The sequence below is a fragment of the Ranitomeya imitator genome, chromosome 6 (genome assembly GCF_032444005.1).
Source record: "Ranitomeya imitator isolate aRanImi1 chromosome 6, aRanImi1.pri, whole genome shotgun sequence".
NCBI classification, from domain to species: domain Eukaryota; kingdom Metazoa; phylum Chordata; class Amphibia; order Anura; family Dendrobatidae; genus Ranitomeya; species Ranitomeya imitator.
Window position 1 is genome coordinate 98614391 of NC_091287.1, and position 26006 is coordinate 98640396.

Here is a 26006-nt window from a genome sequence, read left to right on the forward strand (position 1 = left end):
CTTACTGTACAATATTCTTTTCAGTGCACAGTGACAGTGCGCACACACGCCAGCTCTACAGTAATTAGAAGTGAAGAGCCAGCAACAGAACGCACTGTCAGTGCACATTGTAAGGAGAGAACGCTGCAAGCAGAGACCAGCCTACTTCCAAAACAAATGTCACTTCCAAAGGGGGTTGGTCTCTACTTTTCCTGCTCACCGAGTTATCTCCTTAAAATACGGGTTATCTCTTCTCACAGTGAGTGCTTTATGAACATAGAAATAAACTCATTAAATAAGCACATCCAGCCTTGAATTTAGGCAAATTTGGCCAGATTTGGCAGTCTGGTAGAGTTGGTGGCTTACAGGGGATCTGTTAGCAGTGTTTTTGTGGAAATGTATTGCTGCAAAGAGACAAGCTCTGTACACAGCAATACCAAAGCCCGTTATTGGCCAATCAGAGGCCAGCAGCTGACATCACTGTGCTGGCGCATGGCAGTGACGTCATAAGCCGCCATGCTGGCATCCCAAAATGAAGACCAGGAGGATGACATTACCACATGAAGGGGACCAAGATGGAGACCTCACACCAAGATGAGGACCAGGATGGAGACATTACACCAAGATGAGGCATTACTACAATATGGGGACCAAGGTGGGGTGTTACTACAAGATGGGGACATTACAAGATGGGGGACATTACTACAAGAATTACTATATGGTGCTAACTGTAAGACAATATTACTGAATGTGGCCAACTGGGGGAAACAAAATTATAAAAATGTGAAAAAAAATCAAAAAGCATGAAAAAATATTTTGCCGCTAAAAATGCTGTTTTATATATACACTAAACAAGTAGAATATAGCAGGGATGAGATATAGGGCAATGTAAAGGTAAGTTCAAGACATTTTACTTTGCAAGCATAGCGTGACTTCCAAGTCATATGAAACATATAGAAGGAGGCACAGATATATTTATCTGGCCTTTTAAAAATGGTCCCAACCCAAGCAGAACAAAGAAAACAAAATACGCAATATACTTCCATACCTCTAGAAATCATTCTTTGCTCCCAAGGCTACTAGTCACCATTATTATTGAAATGTTTTTGCCAACCCTCCCTGATTTCCTAATAGCCCCCTTTGTCCCTACTATTTGTCTATGTCTTCTAAGAAAAGATATCACCCCCAAAATCGACATACCCGAGGATGCAAACAACCTGACAAGTCCTGGGCACAATTATCATCAGCGTACACCTTTTTATCAGCAACATGCCTGCAGAATATGGGCACACTCGATACTACTATCTTCTTGCTTTCCACTTACATACTAATGGCTTTGGCAGCAAGCAGTTAACTTATTAATTAACCTCGCTATTCGTTGGGAAAGGAAGCAGTAAAACAATGCAGTCCTGGAAGTGCGATTGCTGTACTACTTGGTCCCTGTTTGCACAACGTGTGGCAGAGGAAAGGAGTCTATGCTGTTTCTAATTATTCCAATTATCATGGCACACTATGAAAACTTGATTAATAACACTGAAGATATTGTTGTGGCAATTAGCCATATGGTGGTGGGACTTTATTCTGTCACGATTTAGCCATTAGCATCTACTTATGTTTGTCAGAACAGTGCATCCGTGACAAGCTGAAGTTCCGCTCACCTTGCAGAGTCCCCAGTGAGCGACACTAGAGAACGCTCTATTCCTACGAGCCCCTTTGCCTGAGTAAATTTTTCATGTAGCATCCGGTCTGATTGGGGACAAATGTCAAGTAGCGTATGTGATTACCCATCAAACTAGTGTTCTCCAAAAAGTACGAGGTAAACTGTCAACGCAAACTATTCTCAGCATCAACAAGATGAACAGCTCGTTCCATGTCATTGTCTGGATCAGGGCTGCGCTACCTGCCGATCAACCTCTCATGGTTAACACATGTTTCACGTCAGATTTCCCATCTATTCCATTCCAAATTCTCTCTTTTGGGGATGTCGGAACAATGGGCACCTTGAACTGGGGAACGCCATAATAATTGCATACAAGTACAACATCATTTCTCCAAACAATTCTCCTACCACACTCTTTGACCATTTTGTCATCAGACCAATGGTGTTGTATTCTGCACAAAAACTATTACTCCATTATTTAAAGAGGCAATAATTCGGCCTTATCCTTAAATCTAGAGAATACAGTATTTAAATCTGCCCTTACAGGTTTAAGATGTTTAGTGTAGATTAAAAAGAGGGTCCCCCTTCACTAAAAGAAAAAGAAAAATACATACACGATTGTCTCGTAATCCCTTTAGGACTATAGTGACTGATTTGCTTTTTTTACTTTTTCACAGGCCCGTCTGTATGAGACTTTTGTAGCTTTTCTGTACTTTTTTTTTACTTTTACTATATATAAAATATCATCCCTGATTTATCAAAATGTTTATGCTAGAAAAACAAGAGTAGAACAACTTAAAAAGTCACAAAAGTTTTGCGCAACATGAGTCTCGGCCAGCTCTTTGAAATGCCTTAGTATGGGCAGTATGGAGGCATGACAACACCTGCCCCTTTAATTCATGACCAGACGTGGTGTACCTTTCACCAGGAATTTTACTCCAGTTCCCAGCTGGAGTAACTATTTTGGAGAGGTGGATGGAGGTATATGCCACTTATTAAATGTGCCTGATACATTAAGTGGTGTATGCTTCTTAATGAATCAGGCGTCTCTTACTCCATCATAGCCCTACATTAAAAGGGTTGTTGACTACTCAGAAAACCCCTTCTGAATCCCTATGTTTCCCCGCAAAGAAAACAATCACCCCTATTCTCACATTCAGTACCATTCCAAGTGACATTGTTGCTCTCACTTCCTCCGGATGTATGTGATAGTTCAAAGTGAGGGAGAATGAAGCTGGTGCTGAATGGCTGCAGGGATCATATAACATAATGTCAAGTGATCCCTGAGAGACATCCCTGAGTGCAGACACCGCTGGAATGGCACCATCACTAGAGGTGATAGAGTATAGATGTTATTATTTCACATGAGGGAAACATAGGGATTGAGAAGGGTATGTCCAAGTAGTGGACAACCCCTTTCAGACCTATGACTACAACACCAGTCCTAATGACTAGGGGCCCTAGCAGAGGTGTAGCTGGGGTTTTGGTTTGGGGGGGGGGGAAGAAACTTCTGAGTGGCCCCTAACCAGGTAACCTTGATTACAACTGAGTGACGCACCCAAATTGTGGATGTAGGAGAAGCTCAGCAGATGACCGCGCTGTTACTGAAAATAATCTCTATACAAAGACAAACATGGATATTACCACCATATGGTCAGTGGTAGATACCAGTCCTATGGAACATATAGATATTACAGCACAGTTACAGATGGTGACTTACCGCCGTACTTTCTAATGGAATTGTTCACTTTTCACATCTTTTCGATGTGGCCCAGACCGACATGACAACTTCTTCCAGCGAGGACTCGGCTGCAGAGAATACAACAAAGACACATTTCACTTCTCATATTTCAGCCCCATCACCATCTATTTCCAACCTGCACCAACTCCTCATCCTGCTGATACCCCAATACTGAGCCACTGCTGCCGTATGTGTCCCTATTACTGCACCTGCTATGTGCCCCCCTGTGACCGCTTAGTAGCGAAACTGTTTAATGGCTGCAACACTGTAGGATGGCCCCCTCTCACTGTAATCTCCACACTGTATGATGCCCCCTAGATAGCCTCCATATAGTATAATGCACCAGATAGTCCTCAATATAGTATAATCCATTCCCCATAGGCCGCCATATACTATAATGTACTCCCCATGGGCCTCTATAGTATATTGCATTCCACATAGGCATACTCTGTAAAGTAAAATACAATCCCCATAGGCAGAATCTATAGTTAAATGCACTCCCATAAGCAGACTCTATATAGTATAATGCATCCCTCATAGGCAGACTCTATATAGTATAATGCATTCCCCATAGGCAGACATTATTTAGTATAATACACTCTCCATAGGCAGACTCTATAGCATAACACCCCTCTATAGGCAGACTCAATAGATTAAGGACCCCCCCAAAGGCAGACTCTATAATATAATGCACTCCCCATAGACAGACTATTTGGTATAATGCACTCCCCATAGGCAGGACTCTATAGTATAATGCACCCCCTATAAGCAGACTCTATAGTGTAATGCAGCCCCCAATAGGCAGGCTCTGCAGTATAATGCACTCCCCCATAGGCAAACTCTATAGTATAATGTACCCCCATAAACAGACTCAGTCTACAGTATAATGCAGCCCCCCTAGGCAGACTATATAGTATAATGCACTCCCCATAGGGAGACTATAGCATAATGCACCCCCACATGGGCAGACTCTATAGCAGTGTTCCCCAATTCCAATCCTCAAGAGCCACCAACAGGTCATGTTTTCAGGATTTCCTTAGTATTGCACAGGTGATGGAATTATTGCCTGTACAGGTGATACAATTATCACCTGTGCAATACTAAGGAAATACTGAAAACATGACCTGTTAGTGGCTCTTGAGGACCGGAGTTGGGGAACACTGCTCTATAGTATACTGAACTCCCCATAGGCAGACTCTATAGTATAATGCAGCCCCAACAGGCATGCTCTATAGCAGAGTTCCCCAACTCCGGTCCTCAAGAGCCACCAACAGGTCATGTTTTCAGGATTTCCTTAGTACTGCCCAGGTGATAATTGTATCACCTTCACAGGCAATAATTCCATCACCTGTGAAATACTAAGGAAATCCTGAAAACATGACCTGTTGGTGGCTCTTGAGGACTGGAGTTGGGGAACACTGCTCTATAGTATAATGCAGGGGTCCCCAACTCCAGTCCTCAAGGCCCACCAACAGGTCATGTTTTCAGGATTTCCTTTGCATTGCACAGGTGATGCAATTATTACCTGGGCAAGACTAAGGAAATCCTGAAAACATGACCTGTTGGTGGGCCTTGAGGACTGGAGTTGGGGACCCCTGGTATAATGCACCCCCTATCCCACATAGGCAGACTCTATAATATAATGCAGACCCCCGTAGGCAGAGTCTATAGTATAATGCAGCCCCCCATAGGCATACTCTATAGTATAAAGCAGACCCCCATAGGCAGACTCTATAGTATAATGCAGTCCCCCATAAGCATACTCTATAGTATAATGCAGCCCCCCCATAGGCAGACAGTCAGATGCTACAGTATAATGCACCCCCCAAAAAAACAATAAATACTGACCACTCCTCCTCGTTCCTCAGCTGCTTTGAGCGCCTGCACGTCTCCGAACCGCGGGCGCCGAGTAGTGACGCCATCGCGACTCCACGTCAGTGTCAGTGAAGTCAGACACTGACAGGGGGAATGAACGCTCCCTCTCTCCTCATCAATGCGGTCAGCTGTATCGGCATCCAGGCGATACAAATGATCTTGTTATGACGGGCGAGGGCGCCCCCCACCTGCTCAGGGACCCCAAAGCGGTCGGTGGCAGTGCAGGGAGATTGTGTCTCCCTGCTCTGAAACAGAGTGTAACTGTATGGGCGCGCTGTGCACTCCGATACAGTTACAGTAGCGTAGCTCCGGGTGGGCCCCCTTAAAGCACGGGACCCGGGGCGATAGCACCTTCTGGCCCCCCTCCCCATGCTACTAGGCCCTAGTGTTTAATTTAGAATGCTTTCAAGCAAAATGGGCAAATATTCAGTTCCACCATAGTGTTCACTCAATGAGATCACTATCATCAGGTGTAGTGATCACAGTGAACACTCCACGCCTCGTGACTGTGATAGATACTGATGGCAATAACAAATTTATAATGTAAAAAATCCGAGCTTCTTTCCAGGGGCCGCACAGCTTGTCCGGACACTCAGGATTCCTCCCATGCTGTAATGGCATACCTCTGATTTTATAGAGTAAGTGCTCAGATTTATGATGAACAGTTACACTTCATTGATTTTAATATCATGTTATCTGCACTTAATAAATACGCAGCCATCTTCAGAGGAATAAGCAGACAGGATATAGCCGACATGACATTACACACATTAACGCAGATCACCTTTTTTTGTCTGAAACAGACAGTATCAGGCAGCCCCAGACACTATGTAAATCACACCTAATGAGCTCATTAACCTCCCTCCTTATTACCCACAGTTAACTCATTGCAGTCTTTTCTGGAGTGAATTTTCTGCTAGAGAGACCCCACAACGCCTCCATGTATTAGCCTTACAGCGTCCATTACAAGGTTCAAGACAGTCATTTATTAAAGTCTATTAGCCCTACCCTCACCGATTCAGGAAGGAAGTCATGAATGAGTAAGTAATGTCGCAGGGCACACAATCTGCAACATTGATGGAAGCTGCATGAATCTGAGATGTATGATTGTACTATACAGATTCCATGGCTATATACTACGGTATACAGTATTCATGTACGCTGCATGTGTCTGAGATGTATGATTGGATTAAACAGATTCCATGGCTATATACTATATAGTATTCTTGTATGCTGCATGTATCGGAGATGTATGATTGGATTATACAGATTACAATGCCATATAGTATACAGTACTGATTTACACTGCTTGTATTTGGGACGTATGATTAAGTTATACAGATTCCATGGCTATATATACACAGTACTGATGTACGCTGCATGTATCTGAGATGTATGATTAGGTTATACAGATTCCATGGCTATATACACGCAGTATTGATGTAACGCTGCATATATCTGAGATGTATGATTCGATTATACAGATTCCATTGCCATATACAGTACAGACCAAAAGTTTGGACACCTTCTCATTTAAAGATTTTTCTGTATTTTCATGACTATGAAAATTGTACATTCACACTGAAGGCATCAAAACTGTGAATTAACACATGTGGAATTACCGTATATACTTAACAAAAAAGTGTGAAAGAACTGAAATTATGTCTTATATTCTAGGTTCTTCAATGTAGCCACCTTTTGCTTTGATGACTGCTTTGCACACTCTTGGCATTCTCTTGATGAGCTTCAAGAGGTAGTCACTGGGAATGGTCTTCCAACAATCTTGAAGGAGTTCCCAGAGATGCTTAGCACTTGTTGTCCCTTTTGCCTTCACTCTGCGGTCCAGCTCACCCCAAACCATCTCGATTGGGTTCAAGTCTGGTGGCTGTGGAGGCCAGGTCATCTGGCGTAGCACCCCATCACTCTACTTCTTGGTCAAATAGCCCTTACACAGCCTGGAGGTGTGTTTGGGGTCATTGTCCTGTTGAAAATTAAATGATGGTCCAACTAAACGCAAACCGGATGGAATAGCATGCCGCTGCAAGATGCTGTGCTAGCCATGCTGGTCCAGTATGCCTTCAATTTTGAATAAATCCCCAACAGTGTCACCAGCAAAGCACCCCCAGACCATCACACCCCCTCCTCCATGCTTCACGGTGGGAACCAGGCATCTAGAGTCCATCCGTTCACCTTTTCTGCGTCGCACAAAGACACGGTGGTTGGAAACAAAGATCTCAAATTTGTACTCATCAGATCAAAGACCAGATTTCTACTGGTCTAATGTCCATTCCTTGTGATCTTTAGCCCAAACAAGTCTCTTCTGCTTGTTGCCTGTCCTTAGCAGTGGTTTCCTAGCAGCTATTTTACCATGAAGGCCTGCTGCACAAATTTTCCTCTTAACAGTTTATTGTAGAGATGTGTCTGCTGCTAGAACTCTGCGTGGCATTGACCTGGTCTCTAATCTGAGCTGCTGTTAACCTGCGATTTCTGAGGCTGGTGACTTGGATAAACTTATCCTCAGAAGCAGAGGTGACTCTTGGTCTTCCTTTCCTGGGGCGGTCCTCATGTGAGCCAGTTTCTTTGTAGCTCTTGATGATTTGCGCCACTGCACTTGGGGACAATTTCAAAGTTTTCCCAATTTTTCAGACTGACTGACCTTCATTTCAAAGTATCATTACAAAGTAATGATAGCCACTCGTTTTTCTTTACTTAGCTGCTTTTTTCTTGCCATAATACAAATTCTAACAGGCTATTCAGTAGGACTATCAGTTGTGTATCCACCAGACTTCTGCACAACACAACTAATGGTCCCAACCCCATTTATAAGGCAAGAAATCCCACTTATTAAACCTGAGAGGGCACACCTGTTAAGTGAAAACCATTCCCGGTGACTACCTCTTGAAGCTCATCAAAAGAATGCCAAGAGTGTGCAAAGCAGTCGTCAAAGCAAAAGGTATCTACTTTGAAGACATAATTTCAGTTGTTTCACACATTTTTGTTAAGTATATAATTCCACATGTGTTAATTCATAGATTTGATGCCGTCAGTGTGAATGTACAATTTTCATAGTCATGAAAATACAGAAAACTCTTTAAATTTGAAGGCGTGTCCAAACTTTTGGTCTGTACTGTAGTATACAGTACTGATTTACACTGCGTGTATTTAGGATGTATGATTGGGTTATACAGATTCCATGGCTATATGTATATATATGTATATATATATATATACTGTATATATACAGTATTGATGTAACGCTGCATGTATCCGAGGTGTATGATTGGATCATACAGATTCCCTGGCCATATAGCATACAGTATTGATGTACGCTGCATGTATTTGAGATGTATGATTGGGTTATACAGATTCCATGGCTATATATATATATATATATATATATATATATATATATACACACACACAGTATTGATGTAACGCTGCATGTATCTGAGATGTATGATTGGATTATAGAAAGTAGTCCAATCTGCGGGCGCTAAGTTACGGAGCAGGTGAAGCAGAACTGATTGATATATAGTTTTGAGTGAAAAGATTTCATAATTTAACCCTCGGTTCTTTCTGGGACTTATGATTCAGTGGGCGGACCTATCAGTGATTGACAGCTAGCTCTGTATACATTCCAATACAAAAAAATCTGTCAATCACTGATCGGACCGCCCACTGCACCAAAAATCCGAGAAAGAGCAGAGGATTCAATGATGAAACCAAAGCTGTTCATCAATCTGCTGATTCTCCCTGCTCTATAACACTATGTCTGCAGATTGGATGACATTTCCGTAGTGACAGGTTCTTTAAAAATCACAGACACCGCAGAGTTCTGAAACTTTTCTACTACAGATCATCAGTGAAATGATGCCCCCTATAAAATGTAATATATAAGCCTCATTCCCCATGATTATGGAGGTCGTGCTCTACACTTGTCTTTCTACGGACTCACATAATTATCAATCTAACTGCTTCATCCATGTCACTTATAATGGAAAATTATTGATCATAAAAAGGGTTATCTAGAAGATGATGACTTGGCTTACTTTCCCCATTTCTTGGTTATTTCGTGTCTTCAGCTTTTGAGGCATAAGGTCAGATGTGAGTGAATTTGTGCTATCTGCAGCTAATGATTTCCAGTTTCTTTACAATCATGTACTAATGTGGCTCAGTAATGGCCTATTGATGAAGAGACAGATGTAGCACCAGTCATTCTCCACACATTTGCATTAACAAATCATCACTTAATTGAAGCTAATCTAACAAGTTTATGCTACTTAAATAAAGTTCCTTTCTATAAAAGATGCCACAATCAAACACTGCAGAATACTGAGAAACTTACAACTACACTAATGTCCCGAAATGGAGGACAACTATCTCAGTTGTCATCTTTGTCTAAACAGCGGTGAGCACAAAAATATTAAAAAAAAGGTTCAATTAAACATTTGGCTGTTTGCTTCCATATTAAGCTGGAAAATATTTCTATCTTCTTACAGCACAATAGGTCTTAAATAGAAAGGACATTTTTATGGCATATCTACAGAATGTTCCATCAAACGGATGTCCGGGATTCCTTTCTGTTCTCGGATAGGCTTGCAGATGTAGAAAATAAGCTCCTTCCGAGGTCCAGCGCTGCCTCTTAGTAGCTTCCGTGGTGACACGTGACCACTGCAGCCAATCCTGGAGTCTGTGGCCGTGCGGTCTACATTGCCATCTCTGCTGGGCCCAGTGATTGGACGGACTGTAGCTGTGATGTCACCACTGCAGCAGGCTGTTTACAAAGAGCGGGGCAGCGCTGGACCGGAGGAGGCCGAGTATACATGAGTCTGCTATTTTCTAAGTCAGCAAAACTATGAAATCATAGAGATTTGGAAGGGACCTCAAGGGTCATTGTGTCCAACCACCTGCTCAATGCTGGATTCACTAAACCATCTCAGACAGATGTCTGTCCAGCCTCTATATGAAGTCTTCCATTGAAGGAGAACTTACCACCTCTCATAGCAGACTGTTCCACTCATTGATCACCCTCACTGTCAAAAAGTTTTTTCTAATATCTAATCTGTATCTTCTCCCTTTCAGTTTCATTCTGTTGCTTCTCGTGTTTCCATGTGCAAATGAGAATAATGATGATCCCTCTACACTGTGACAGCCCTTCAGATATTTGTAGACAGCTATTAAGTCTCCTCTCAGACTTATTTTTTGCAAGCTAAATATTCCCAGATCCTTTAACCGTTCCTCATAAGACATAGTTTGCAGTCCGCTCACCCTCCTGATAGCTCTTCTCTGAACTTGCTCCCACCTTTAGGGAGTTTTGGTCCAGGCCCTTCTGGAATTGAAGTCTGGTAAGTAGGCCGCTAGGTACCACATCGAGAATAAATAGAGGTGGTCGAGCATGTGAAGGTTTGTTGCTAAGCCATAGAGGCAGCCTTCGATACTGGAATTAAGAGGCCATCTCCATACACAGCACGCAAAGAAGACAGGCTCTCCTGTGTGAACATGAGCCAAAGGTAGAGCTGCTGGAATGAGCGCTGATACAGTACCTATACATTAGATACAAGTGTATTAGATGGATATATTTATATTAGGAACACATCTAAAGTTGATTGTGTAGTCAACTTTTATGATTATCGTTTTTTATGCTCAGGGCTCATCTTTTTACACACAGTTCAGTCATGTTCTACCCCAGGTTTTGCGCCGTATTGTATGTAAGAGAGTCAGGCTGTTCTCTTAACTGAAAAAAAAAATTACCGGCAAATTAATATCAAATAAATATTTAGCTTTTATTTTTGTTTTACAGCCGTAGAAAAAAAAAAAGACACAAAGTTTTATATAGAGAAAACAGAATATCTAGTAAATGCTTATAGTTCGCGGGTGAATCTGCAGCAGATACAACAAAAGCCTCAGGATTTATTAGCTCTTAGAAGCTCAATCTCATCAGTGTTATGACCTTAATTGGGAAGCTCGAGGGATGGCTAAAGAACCCGAGGTGAGGAATGTGGCTTATTAAGACATTTCTATCTGCAAATTAGTGTTGTTCAGACTTCTTAGGAAGAGCATATTTAATTATGTGAAGGGCTCTTATCATAGTGCGAGATTACGCTGTGTGTATTTTCAATGGACAAAAATCGGAATGGCATTTCCAGGGACATGTTACTGCTGGGCAGGTGCATGGATACTTGACACACCAGGTGCACCCCCGACACACTGAAACCTAATTACCCCACGCAGGGGCTCCATGGTCACATTTCTTCTTTTTTTTAAATTCAGATTTTAAAACATTCTGACAAATTGATCGCTAAACACATCTATAGTGGTACATGGGGGAGGTGGCGTATAGTAATAATTCATTTAAAATATGGTTTAAAGGAAATATCTGCAATTAAATCCTGAGTAATAAGAAATCTATTGGATTTGTTTTACTACTGAGTAGCAGGAAAGTTTTTGGAATATACCGTATTTTTCGGATTATAGGTCACTCCAGATTATAAGTCGCACCCCAAATTTTGAGGAGAAAAATAGGAAATGTTTTTAGTTTTTTTGTTTTTTTTTTAAATAAAATGGTTGTGCTTCTTATAATCCATTCATCTTATTGCTTACCGGGGGGTGGTGGCTGCGGTGAAGAGGAGTCCCAGGGTGGCTGCTGGAGGAGGCAGGAGTGGGGTGATGCTGCAGGCTGGGATGAGGGGGTGTTCCGATGTGCGGTGCTGCTGTGGGTGCCTGGCACTGCGGGAGTGCCCGGCGGGGGTGTCCGGTGGTGCTGCGGGGGTGCTTCTGCGGGTGCCCGGTGCTGCTGCTGGTGTCTCTGATGCTGCAGGGGGATTGCCTACATTTTGTGAAAAGCCAGAGCCCCTCGCAGTTCCATGGTTTCCAGTGCAGTGGACTCCGGGAAAATGGCCACCCGGGGGTGGCGCATGAGCAGTTGGCGATCTCGGCACCAAAATCTCAGGAGATGAGATCTCATGTCCCAAGATCTTGGTGCCGAGATCTCCATCTGCGCATGCGCCGCACCCCTGCCGGCCATTTTCCCAGAGTCCACTGCACAAGAAACCATGGAACTGCGGGGAGCTCTGACCTTTCACAAAAGGTCAGCAGAGCCAACCACAGCATCGGAAACACCAGCAGCACCGCCGGGCACCCCCGAAGCATCGGACACCCCCGCAGTGCCAGACACCTGCAGCAGCAGCAGCACCAGACATGTCCTCATCCTAACCTGCGGGAACTGTACCGTAAGGTATATCCGCATTATAAAACGCACCCCCATTTTACCCACAAATTTTTTTGGGAAAAAGTGCGTCTTATAATCCAAAAAATACGGTATACCCCCATATAAACCCTCCTTAGGTAACGTTACCTTGATTTAATATTTTTTTTTATCACTAATAACATTATACCGTAATACAATATTGTTTCTAAAAAACCTAAACATTTTCAGAAGACTTTATCAAAAAATTATTAAAAGCATGTTTAAAGAGAATCTGTCAAAATGATCCAAGCTGTTTATATCATGATATTGCTCTCTGAAAGGTAAAGTCATCCACTATTTCACTTATGCAATTAAATAGAAAGGCAATGAAGCTCAATTGGGGTTTCCCATGACCAAAGTTGATTTTAATCAATACATCTTTGAATAATAATAATTTCCACAATTGGATGTGTGTAAATAAAATGTTCCTGTGCCGAGATAATCTTATAAATGTACCCCTGCTGTGTACTGTGTAATGGCCGTGTCTGACCATACAGGAACATGGTCTGATCATACCACAGCTCCTGGGCAGGGGAGGAAGCAAATTAGAGTATACAGACAAACAATATTTATCAGTATCTAATTTATATTAGTAAAAAAAAAGTTAGACAATACTTTCTCATTAAGGCAAACATATACTGCATTCATCTGAATGACTGATACTTATGAAGTTGTCACCAGCTTTGCGTCACAGAATCTGGTAAACATAATGTAGAGACAGAAATCTTAATTCCAGTGTTGTGTCACTTACTGGGCTTCTTGCTAAGGTTTCAATAAAATCACTGTTTAATAATCAGCAGGAGAGTATTACTAGGGAACTAGTAAACCTGCTGCATGTAGTCCTCCATATTCCGGGCCTCAATATAACCCCACCCCTATCACTGAATGGCAGCTTTCTGCCTATGCACAGTGTACACCTGAAAGCTGCCAATCAGTGATGTGGCTGGGGTTATACAGAGCTCAGCATTTGGAGAACTGCTAGATTTGCAACAGAGAAAATGGATTGTATTAAAACTGCTACATCCAGCCCAGTAAGTCTCCAAATGGGGTAGTAAAAACCTAGTGACAGATTCCCTTCAACCTCTTTAATAGTTCAGGCATACATTTAATCAGAAATGTAAGCTTCTCATTTCAGTTTACTGATAGCTTGCTGAGAATTGCTGGGTAGAGGCCCATGCAAATGGCTGTAGTACAGATCAGATCAGGAGATCGCACCCTTAATAACAGAGGCATCATGTCTGGATGTTCAAGCATAAACGGTGGTTATGTCCCGTAGTCAGCAGACTCTGGATTAGAGAATACTTACCAATTCTGTCACTGACATTAACCTAAAAAAAAAATGTGGGAAGCTTTACCTAATGAATGTACCCCTAATATAGTCAAATACTCCCAAACCCTCATTTCATTTACCATTTTTAGCCGCTAAACAAACCATAACCTTGGCCTGGAAAACATCAAGCCTAGATCTATCTGAAGTCAAAAGATGTCACTCATGGTCATAATTAACGCAAATTCTCAGCCACATAGCAGGTAAAGTCCACAAATTTGAGAAAGTTGGCTGCCCTGGTCGGAATCCGCTAATCATACCCCCTTCGCCACACCATAGCTCCACCTAAAAAGTTCTGTCACCGATCTCCAGGCAGTTCATAGTAATCATGAGACTTGACAGGTCTCCCCCACCTCGGAACTCCCTTTCCCACCCTCCATGATGCTCTTTGTCATGATCCCAATGGCAGGGGATCACAAAAGGACAAGCACACAAAAAACAGAACAAGCTCTAGGGTGATGGAAACTGAGCTGACCGCGATCCTGAACCTAATTCACAACACTAGCAGTAGCCGGGGAACGTGCCTACGATGATTCTAGACGTCTCGCGCCAGCCGAAGGACTAGCTTCCCCTATTAGAAGAAACAAAGACCTCTCTTGCCTCCAGAGAAACACCCCACAGAAATAGCAGCCCCCCAACATGTAATGACGGTGAAATGAGAGGAAAGTACATAGGTAGTAATGAAAACAGATTCAGCAAAATGAGGCCCGCTAAAACTAGATAGCAGAGGATACAAAAGTGAACTGCGCGGTCAGCGAAAAACCCTACAAAAAAACCATCCTGAAATTACCTGAACTCATGTGCCAACTCATGGAACATGAGGAGTAGTATCAGCCCACTAGAGCAACCAGCAACAAGGAATCACATAACTGCAAGCTGGACTAAAACAAAAATAAAGCAAAACGTGGAACAGGAAAATCAAAAACTTAGCTTGTCCTGAAGATTACTGAAGCGGAAAGCAGAGGTAACAAGACACACTGATTACATTGATCGCCGGCGATGAAATGACAAGAAAGCCAGGTTAAATAGGAAACTCCCATATCCTGATAGAACAGGTGGACACCAGAGACCGCAGAGAACACAAGTCACCCAGTACCATCTGTAACCACCAGAGGGAGCCCAAAAACAGAATACACAACAGTACCCCCCCCCTTGAGGAGGGCTCACCGAACCCTCACGAGAACCACCAGGGCGACCAGGATGAGCCCTATGAAATGCACGGACCAAATCAGCAGCATGAACATCAGAGGCAACCACCCAAGAATTATCCTCCTGACCATAACCCTTCCACTTGACCAAATACTGAAGTTTCCGTCTGGAAACACGAGAATCCAAGATCTTCTCCACAACATACTCCAATTCTCCCTCCACCAGCACCGGAGCAGGAGGCTCAAGCGAAGGAACAACAGGTACCTCATACTTCCGCAACAACGACCGATGGAACACATTATGAATAGCAATCGATGCCGGGAGATCCAAACGAAACGACACAAGGTTAAGAATTTCCAAGATCCTATAGGGACCGATGAACCGAGGCTTGAACTTAGGAGAAGAGACTTCATAGGAACAAAACGAGAAGACAACCACACCAAGTCCCCAACACGAAGTCGAGGACCCACGCGGCGACGGCGATTAGCAAACTGCTGAGCCCTCTCCTGGGACAACTTCAAATTGTCCACCACATGACTCCAAATCTGATGCAACCTATCCACCACCATGTCCACTCCAGGACAATCAGAAGGCTCCACCTGACCAGAGGAAAAACGAGGATGAAACCCCGAATTACAAAAGAAAGGAGAAACCAAGGTAGCAGAACTAGCCCGATTATTAAGGGCAAATTCGGCAAGCGGCAAAAAGGTAACCCAGTCATCTTGATCAGCAGAAACAAAACACCTTAAATAAGTTTCCAAGGTCTGATTAGTTCGTTCCGTCTGGCCATTCGTCTGAGGATGGAATGCAGACGAAAAGGACAAATCAATGCCCATCTTAGCACAGAACGTCCGCCAAAATCTAGACACAAACTGGGATCCCCTGTCAGAAACAATGTTCTCCGGAATCCCATGCAAACGAACCACGTTCTGAAAAAACAGAGGGACCAACTCAGAGGAGGAAGGTAACTTAGGCAAGGGTACCAGATGAACCATCTTAGAAAAGCGGTCACACACAACCCAGATGACGGACATTTTTTGAGAGACAGGGAGATCCGAAATAAAGTCCATGGAAATGTGCGTCCAAGGCCTCTTCGGGATAGGCAAAGGTGACAACAATCCACTGGCCCGAGAGCAGCAAGGCTTAGCCCGAGCGCAAACTTCACAAGACTGCACAAAAGAACGCACATCCCTCGACAAGGAAGGCCACCAAAAAGACCTGGCCACCAAGTCTCTAGTACCAAATATTCCAGGATGACCTGCCAACGCAGAAGAATGGACCTCGGAGATGACTCTACTGGTCCAATTATCCGGAACAAACAGTCTTTCAGGCGGACAACGATCAGGTTTATCCGCCTGAAACTCCTGCAAAGCACGTCGCAAGTCTGGGAAGACAGCCGACAAAATCACCCCATCCCTAAGGATACCAGTGGGCTCAGAATTTCCAGGGGAATCAGGCACAAAACTCCTAGAAAGAGCATCCGCCTTCACATTCTTTGAACCTGGCAGGTATGAAACCACAAAATCGAAACGGGAGAAAAACAGTGACCAACGAGCCTGTCTAGGATTCAGACGCTTGGCAGACTCAAGGTAAATCAGATTTTTGTGATCAGTCAAGACCACCACACGATGTCTAGCACCCTCAAGCCAATGACGCCACTCCTCAAATGCCCACTTCATGGCCAAAAGCTCCCGATTACCAACATCATAATTCCGCTCAGTGGGCGAAAACTTTCTAGAAAAGAACGCACATGGCTTCATCACCGAGCAATCGGAGCTTCTCTGTGACAAAACCGCCCCCGCTCCAATCTCAGAAGCATCAACCTCAACCTGAAAAGGAAGCGAAACATCTGGCTGACGCAACACAGGAGCAGAAGAAAACCGGCGCTTAAGTTCCTGAAAGGCCTCCACAGCTGCAGGAGACCAATCAGCAACATCAGCACCCTTCTTAGTCAGATCCGTCAAAGGCTTAACAACACTAGAAAAATTAGTTATGAAACGACGATAGAAATTAGCAAAGCCCAAGAACTTCTGTAGACTCTTAAGAGATGTAGGCTGCGTCCAGTCACAAATAGCTTGAACCTTGACGGGATCCATCTCAATAGAAGGGGAAAAAATATACCCCAAAAAAGAAATCTTCTGGACTCCAAAGAGACACTTTGAACCTTTTACAAACAAAGAATTGGCCCGCAGGACCTGAAACACCTTCCTGACCTGCTGAACATGGGACTCCCAGTCATCAGAAAAAACCAAAACATCATCCAAATACACAATCATAAATTTATCCAGATATTCACGGAAAATATCGTGCATAAAGGACTGGAAGACAGAAGGAGCATTAGAAAGTCCAAAAGGCATCACCAAATACTCAAAATGGCCCTCAGGCGTATTAAATGCGGTTTTCCACTCATCAGCCTGCTTAATCCGCACAAGATTATACGCACCCCGAAGATCAATCTTAGTGAACCATTTAGCCCCCTTAATGCGAGCGAACAAATCAGTCAACAATGGCAAAGGATACTGATATTTGACCGTAATCTTATTCAAAAGACAGTAATCTATACAAGGCCTCAAGGAACCATCTTTTTTGGCCACGAAAAAAAAACCTGCTCCCAAAGGAGACGAAGATGGACGGATATGTCCCTTTTCCAAGGACTCCTTAACATAATCCCGCATAGCAGTATGCTCTGGCACTGACAGATTGAACAAACAACCTTTAGGAAATTTACTGCTAGGAATCAAATCTATAGCACAATCGCAATCCCTGTGAGGAGGAAGCGAATTGAGCTTAGGCTCCTCAAAAACATCCCGATAATCAGACAAAAATACAGGAACCTCAGAAGGAGTAGATGAAGCGATAGAAATCGGAGGTGCATCATCATGAACCCCCTGACATCCCCAGCTTAACACAGACATCGTTTTCCAGTCCAAGACTGGGTTATGAGTTTGTAACCATGGCAGACCAAGCACTAAGACATCATGTAAATTATACAGTACCAGGAAGCGAATCACCTCCTGATGAACGGGAGTCATACGCATGGTCACTTGTGTCCAGTACTGAGGTTTATTCATAGCCAAAGGTGTAGAGTCAATTCTTTTCAAAGTAATAGGGACTTCCAGAGGCTCCAGACTAAACCCACAGCGGTTGGCAAATGACCAATCCATAAGACTCAGGGCAGCGCCTGAATCCACATAGGCATCGACGGAAATGGCTGATAATGAACAAATCAGAGTCACAGACAGAATGAACTTAGACTGTAAAGTACTAATGGCAACAGACTTATCAACCTTTTTTGTGCGTTTAGAGCATGCTGATATAACATGAGCTGAATCACCACAATAAAAACACAACCCATTTTTCCGCCTATAGTTTTGCCGTTCACTTCTGGACTGAATTCTATCACATTGCATTGTCTCAGGTGCCTGTTCAGAAGACACCGCCAAATGGTGCACAGGTTTGCGCTCCCGTAAACGCCGATCAATCTGAATAGCCATAGTCATAGACTCATTCAGACCTGTAGGCGCAGGGAACCCCACCATAACATCTTTAATGGCCTCAGAAAGGCCATCTCTGAATCTTGCAGCCAAGGCGCACTCATTCCACTGAGTAAGCACCGACCATTTCCGAAATTTCTGACAATATAATTCTGCTTCATCTTGCCCCTGAGAGAGAGCCAATAAAGCTTTTTCAGCCTGAATCTCTAGGTTAGGTTCCTCATAGAGCAAACCCAATGCCAGAAAAAACGCATCCACATTGAGCAACGCAGGATCCCCTGGTGCCAATGCAAATGCCCAATTCTGAGGGTCACCCCGCAGGAAAGATATTACAATCTTGACTTGCTGAGCAGGGTCTCCAGAGGAGCGAGATTTCAAAGAAAGAAACAACTTGCAATTGTTCCTAAAATTCAGAAAACTAGATCTATCTCCAGAAAAAAACTCTGGGATAGGAATTCTAGGTTCAGACATAGGAGCATGTACAACAAAATCTTGTATATTTTGAACCTTAGCAGCAAGATTATTCAGGCTGGAAGCCAAACTCTGGACGTCCATGATAAACAGCTGAGGTCAGAGCCATTCAAAGATTAAGAGGAGGTAAGACGCAGCAAACTCTGAGGGAAGGAAAAAAAAAAAAAAAAACTTCCTCAGACTACTTTTCCTCCTACTTCAGCCAATACGATTACCACTTTTCGGGCCGGCGATACTGTCATGATCCCAATGGCAGGGGATCACAAAAGGACAAGCACACAAAAAACAGAACAAGCTCTAGGGTGATGGAAACTGAGCGACCGCGATCCTGAACCTAATTCACAACACTAGCAGTAGCCGGGGAACGTGCCTACGATGATTCTAGACGTCTCGCGCCAGCCGAAGGACTAGCTTCCCCTATTAGAAGAAACAAAGACCTCTCTTGCCTCCAGAGAAACACCCCACAGAAATAGCAGCCCCCCACATGTAATGACGGTGAAATGAGAGGAAAGCACATACGTAGTAATGAAAACAGATTCAGCAAAATGAGGCCCGCTAAAACTAGATAGCAGAGGATACAAAAGTGAACTGCGCGGTCAGCGAAAAACCCTACAAAAAAACCATCCTGAAATTACCTGAACTCATGTGCCAACTCATGGAACATGAGGAGTAATATCAGCCCACTAGAGCAACAAGGAATCACATAACTGCAAGCTGGACTAAAACAAAAATAAAGCAAAACGTGGAACAGGAAAATCAAAAACTTAGCTTGTCCTGAAGATTACTGAAGCGGAAAGCAGAGGTAACAAGACACACTGATTACATTGATCGCCGGCGAGGAAATGACAAGAAAGCCAGGTTAAATAGGAAACTCCCATATCCTGATAGAACAGGTGGACACCAGAGACCGCAGAGAACACAAGTCACCCAGTACCATCTGTAACCACCAGAGGGAGCCCAAAAACAGAATCCACAACAGCTCTTCTCCCCACCCCTTTATATATTTGCCCTGCTTACAACCCCTTTAATCATATGTTTGTAATGAAATTTAATTATGAATTATGCCTGTGGTATGTTAAAGGGAACCTGTCACCCCGAAAATCGCGGGTGAGGTAAGCCCACCGGCATCAGGGGCTTATCTGCAGCATTCTGTAATGCTGTAGATAAGCCCCCGATGTTACCTGAAAAAGGAGAAAAAGACGTTATATCATACTCACCCAGGGGCGGTCCCGCTGCTGGTCCGGTCGGATGGGTGTCTCCGATCCGCTGCGGCGCCTCCCATCTTCATTCCAAGACGTCCTCTTCTGATCTTCAGCCACAGCTCCGGCGCAGGCGTACTTTGCCTGCCCTGTTGAGGGCAGACAAAGTACTGCAGTACGCAGGCGCCGGGCCTCTGACCTTTCCGGCGCCTGCGCACTGCAGTACTATCCTCTGCCCTCAAGAGGGCAGAGCAAAGTACGCCTGCGCCGGAGCCATGGCTGAAGATCAGAAGAGATTTAAATATAAAACCTGGTGCACAGCCTAAAGACAAGAGGTGCTCAGGTAGGTTCCAACACCATACCATACGTAACAAAACCTGGCACTCAACTTTTATGTCTGAGGAGATATTTAGTAATCAGCAACAAAACGTTTCGGTCCTTTACAAACTGGACCTTCATCAGTTACGTGCTATTAAGCGTGTGGTTATAGGCAACGTGCTTAGAAGTGGCTGCGCCAGGACTAGCGGTGGACACCGCGTCATCTCGGCTTACGGCATTTGGATATTGCCCTTGCATCTACATGGTCTGCTTCCTGACAGCCACTTCTAAGCACGTTGCCTATAACCACACGCTTAATAGCACGTAACTGATGAAGGTCCAGTTTGTAAAGGACCGAAACGTTTTGTTGCTGATTAATAAATATCTCCTCAGACATAAAAGTTGAGTGCCAGGTTTTGTTGCGTGAAGATCAGAAGAGGACGTCTTGGAATGAAGATGGGAGGCGCCGCTGCGGACCAAAGACGCCCATCCGACCTGACCAGCAGCGGGACCGCCCCTGGCTTAGTATAATATAACGTCTTTTTCTCCTTTTTCAGGTAACATCGGGGGCTTATCTACAGCATTACAGAATGCTGCAGATAAGCCCCTGATGCCGGTGGGCTTACCTCACCCGCGATTTTCGGGGTGACAGGTTCCCTTTAAAGTCCACAATAAAAACGTATTGCTTAAAATAAGTCAAATTTTATATGCAACAGATTTGCACACCACGCCACCATAGCATGGGCCTTATGCAATTTTTTTTATTAAAATAGGTATTTAGGGGTGCTTCATTGGGATGGAGGAAGTGATGAAATGTTTTTCTAACTACGGATGGGTCATGTGATATAGAGGGCAAAAATGTTGTCATCTACCTTACAGACAGACCCATTATTTTATCAGTCAGAAAAATGAAAAAATAGAGATTTAAATGTCCGCTCTACGTCACAGGCAGGCACTAGGCCAGCTTCCAAATGATCATTCTGTACCCAAACAGCATCATGCCGTTTCCCCATACAGTAGCATGTGATTGGCAGTATGTCTCCCATTTACACGGGTGATATGCTGATGATAAAGATAATTTTTATGCTGGCATACAAGAGCTGATCACCTACTAAATAAGTAGTTTACTTGTTTGTCGCTGATATGTTTTCACAGGCTGCTCTCATTCATCGAATGGTAGCCCATCTAACTTCTGTGAATACAATATGTAGGGTAAGATGGTAGCTAGACAGGTCCTGGACAGGAGAAATGTGACTGAGGTGGCTAGTCTCGGAGATGTGACGTCCAGAAATGCAGGCTCCAGCACAGTTAGTGCTGAGAGGGTTTTTCAATGGGCCCAGATTTGGGGTCTGGGTTTGGGTGGGACTGGCTATTCTCATTTTCCACTTCCAGGGTATGAACAGCTTATTTAAGGCAGCTAAGCTGCCTCAATGGGGTCTGTGAGTGAGAGGGGAAAGACCTCTTGGTGCGGATCTCCTTGGCAGGAGTTGATAGAGAACTTAAACAGTTTTGTTTTTCCTTATCTTGGTTTATACACCCGAGAAATACGGTTTGCTTTCCTTTTGTGTTAGAGATGAATGGACTGTAATAAATCTACCTGTTTTTGCACCACTTCATGCCTGTGCCTACCTCAGCCAATCAATGCAAGAGAGAGTGAAGCCCTGCAGTAGATAATGGGATGGATATTAAAGTTACCAGAACAAAAAACAGAGTTTTAAAAATCTGAGTCGTTCAGATCAAATGAGCCTCCTTGTGTTTCATGTTACATTCACAAAAAAGTGGCAATTTGGAGACCGCAATCATAGAAAAAAATATATATATATAAAAAAAAACAAATTTATATATGAATGAGGTGATGGTATGGTTCTATAGTGAACAGTCATTGCTACATGTGAATGTACCTAGCGAAAGACATAGCACTTGTGGAACTCACGCAGCCAAACAGGGGCCCAATAGGTAAGGGGGTCTACTTTCATTTCCAAAGCAGGTGAAATCATGCATTAAGATGAGTTATTGGACTGCAAAGGGCCCTTAGATTGTTCTTGCGTAGAGACCCTCTTCTGTGTCTACTCCAGAATTATACCCTAAGGTTATGTTCACACGTTGCGTTTTTCACTGTGGGAAAACCTGCCCTCTTGGCAGTAAAGAAACTGCGTACCAAAAGCAGGTTTTGCTAAGTTTTTATCAGGTATATGGGTTTTTAGCATGCTGATAAAAGTTTAGTGCGCCCAAAAAAACATATGATGCAACTTCCTGAGCTTTCTGCACCAAACACACCGCAAAACCTGATACCTTTATATTGGTGCAAAAACGCTGAAATAACGCTGAAAGAAGTGACATGCTGCAGTATTAAAAAATGCAGCGGTTCTCCAATTCAGTCAGGAATAAAAAAAAAGAAAAACGGAAGTGTGTGCACGAGATTTCTGAAACCTTAGAGCTTTTGCTGGTACTATAAAACACAGGTTTAAAATTTGCATAAAAAAACGCAGGAAAAACATGTAAACATAGCCTAAGGGTATGTGGACACGTCAGGATTTCTTGCAGAAAATTCCTGAAGAAAACCGGACATTTTCGGCAAGAAATCCGCATGTGTTTTTGACACTTTTTTGTGTTTTTTTCCGGAGCTTCCCAATGCATTAAATAGCGGGAAAAACGCAAACAAAACAGCAAAATTATTGAACATGATGCATTTTTTACTGCGATGTGTTTTTTTGCGGAAAAAAAAACGTATCATGTGATGTCCACACACCCTAATAGTTGATAAGGAAAAAAAGTTGTAATTGATATAAATGTAAAATAAACTACCTTGCTATTCTACAATAAACACTTTCTGGCCTAAATCATGGGTTTTGTTCCGCATTATAACAGGGTTAATATAGAGGCTCTTACTGTTTCTTCATATCCCCCCAATTTGATATGGAGGCTTTCTCCTCTACTAAAGAGATCATCTCTGTGCCCATTGACATCGGACGGATCCTATACTGCAGCAGAGAGGAAATGCAGCAATACTAGGAAGCCATAAGGCCGCTGTATACTGCTAATTCCATTAAAACCCATCCATTAATAATTAGCCATTAGAAAGATTTCAATTCTTAGAATCTATTCTTACAATCTGAATAAAAACGAAAAATACAAAAAAAAAGAAAAAAAGTTTTGGGCATGATTAATATCTTACATAATTTCATAAAAAGATGATCCAAATAACTGGTATCTTCCATAACTTAACATCTAGGCACTGACAAGTGAGCACATAATATATATAAAAAACAGTGATGTATACTTTCTCTTTCCAATTCCATCCCACCGTCCCATTTCCTCTCCCATCGTTACCTCTCTAAATTACAATGCACAATGTTCTACGGCATTTTTCCCCTAGATTTATGTTGCTAAATCGTGTTCTGTTCCCACAGCAATTAGACGCTGCGATATCTGATTACCTTTCTGCCTCGTCTTGTACACCGCTACTGTACAATTTCATTTTTTCTTTTTTTTTTGCTACTGTGTTTTATTCTTTAAAGTGCTGTAGGCTTTGACGATGGCTCATAAATCACATTGTAACAGAGAACAAAAGATAAATAACCAGGTTTAATTTTCTCTAACGAACAGTTTATAAGCAATACAATGCTAAACAATAGACGCTTGAGTATATTCTGCCCGCTTGTTCCTCGTGATCTTTTTATATGCTAACTCGGAACGCTAATTATGGATCTCGCAAGTCAACTTCTGCTTTCCACGACTATGAGTTGTATGTAAAACATGCTTTCTCGTTGAAACAATTACCATTAATCAAAACAGGGAGTTAATACCACTCAAGTCCAACCTACCGCTGTGCCCGGCAATACATCAAACTGTCTGTTGTCAAACACACTAAACAAACTTTAACAGCCTGTTTTCACTAGAAATAACAGGGAAAGTGCTTGCCGTGTAATTTTTGCATTCAAATTGCTATTCCAGTAATTCATTTTGTTGTAGGATTTAACTGTACGTACTCAATCATAGTCCAAAGCAGACAGATCCATATTTGGCTGAAGCTCGGAAAATTGCTTGTACTGATAAATGAACTCTCTCAAACAACTGGTTTCAGTGTAACTTTTAGATGAATTAGCAATGTGTGCTGATGAGAAACAGGAACGTTTCTTGATGTTGTATTTAAGACTTGAAGTCGTGCGGCTAGAAAACAAAAGGACGATGATTTTGTATCGGGGGAATAAACTACACAATGGATTATTCCTTATGGTTGTACTAACCCCAAACTGCATCTGGCTACTTATGTGCCCTGCAGAAACCAAAATGCAGCGCTACATGTAATGCATGGATGTGAAGACTCCCTCTTTTGCCTTATAGGGGTTATTTGGGAAAAATATACAGAGAGGGGAAATAGTCAGCTCACCGCATATCTGGTACTTGGTAGTGAAAGGAATCCACGTATGGAGCAGCCCTGGTCCTGGGCGTTTCTGGAGACAGAAATGAACAGGAATGTTGTCCAGTGTAGAAAGGTAAAACTTAGTTTATTCAGTACTTGTTTTAAAAAAAGACATGTTGGCAACACAAGGGAGATCCCCGGGGGTGCAGGACCGACGCGTTTCGACTACATAGCCTTAGTCATGGTCCGTGACTTAGGCTATCTAGTGAAAACGCGTCGCCCCTGCATCCCGTGGGATCCACCTTGAGTTGCCAACATGTTGTTTTTTTAAAAACAAGTACTTAATAAACTTGAAGTTTTACCTTTCTATGCTGGAGAACATTCCTTTTCATTTCTATTTAGGAAAAACACCCTTAGGGTCTGTTCACATGGAGTTTCTTTGTCTTGGATCTACATCAAAAAACGCTTCAAATCTTTGAGTACCCTTTGATGTGGATATTCAGGCAGATCCACTTCAAAATGCACATAAAAAAGCCCTTTGTAGCAACACACCCTCAAAAGTGGTTTTCTAATTTAGAAAACTCATATATATACCTAATTATGGAAATCGGAGTTAATTTAGTAATCTCCATCTCTAGATACTAAGAGCATCTTTTTTTTGGTCTGGAGGACCTGTCTTGTTCCTCACTACACAGACCTGATATTGATTTGAATATATATTGTGCAATGCGTGACTATTAGGATTGCTACTTCCAATGGGTCGCACTAGAGTTCAATCCTATTTCCTCTCATATTTAATTTCCCAGAGGAGCATATATCATGGCTTATAAGCCTTCTTGCACTGGCATGCCAGGCTAGACATGTTACAAGGATAAACATTACCACGATAAACATTACCACATAGATCTTAGTCATAGACCACTCATACAACCAAATCAGAAGTCATGCTTTGCACTGATGAGGGGCAACACCCTGAAACACAGTGACTGCAAATTGAGATTCTGGTTTGGCTTTTATCCTAAGTATTCTCCACGGTATTCACGGTGGAAAATGAAATGCTAGGTGAAATCCCAAGAAACAATGAAAACCCTATATCCCTATATTAAGGGTCACCAATCTAACCCAAGAAGAGGTGCGAAACCGGCTAAATAAGATCAAAATAGATAAATCTCCGGGTCCGGATG

General features: G+C 42.9%; 1 protein-coding gene across 5 annotated transcripts in view; it reads right to left on the reverse strand.

The window, feature by feature from the left end:
- Positions 1-26006, reverse strand: part of TBC1D5 (TBC1 domain family member 5) — an 811132-nt gene that overhangs the window by 229088 nt on the left and 556038 nt on the right. The window lies entirely within an intron of this gene.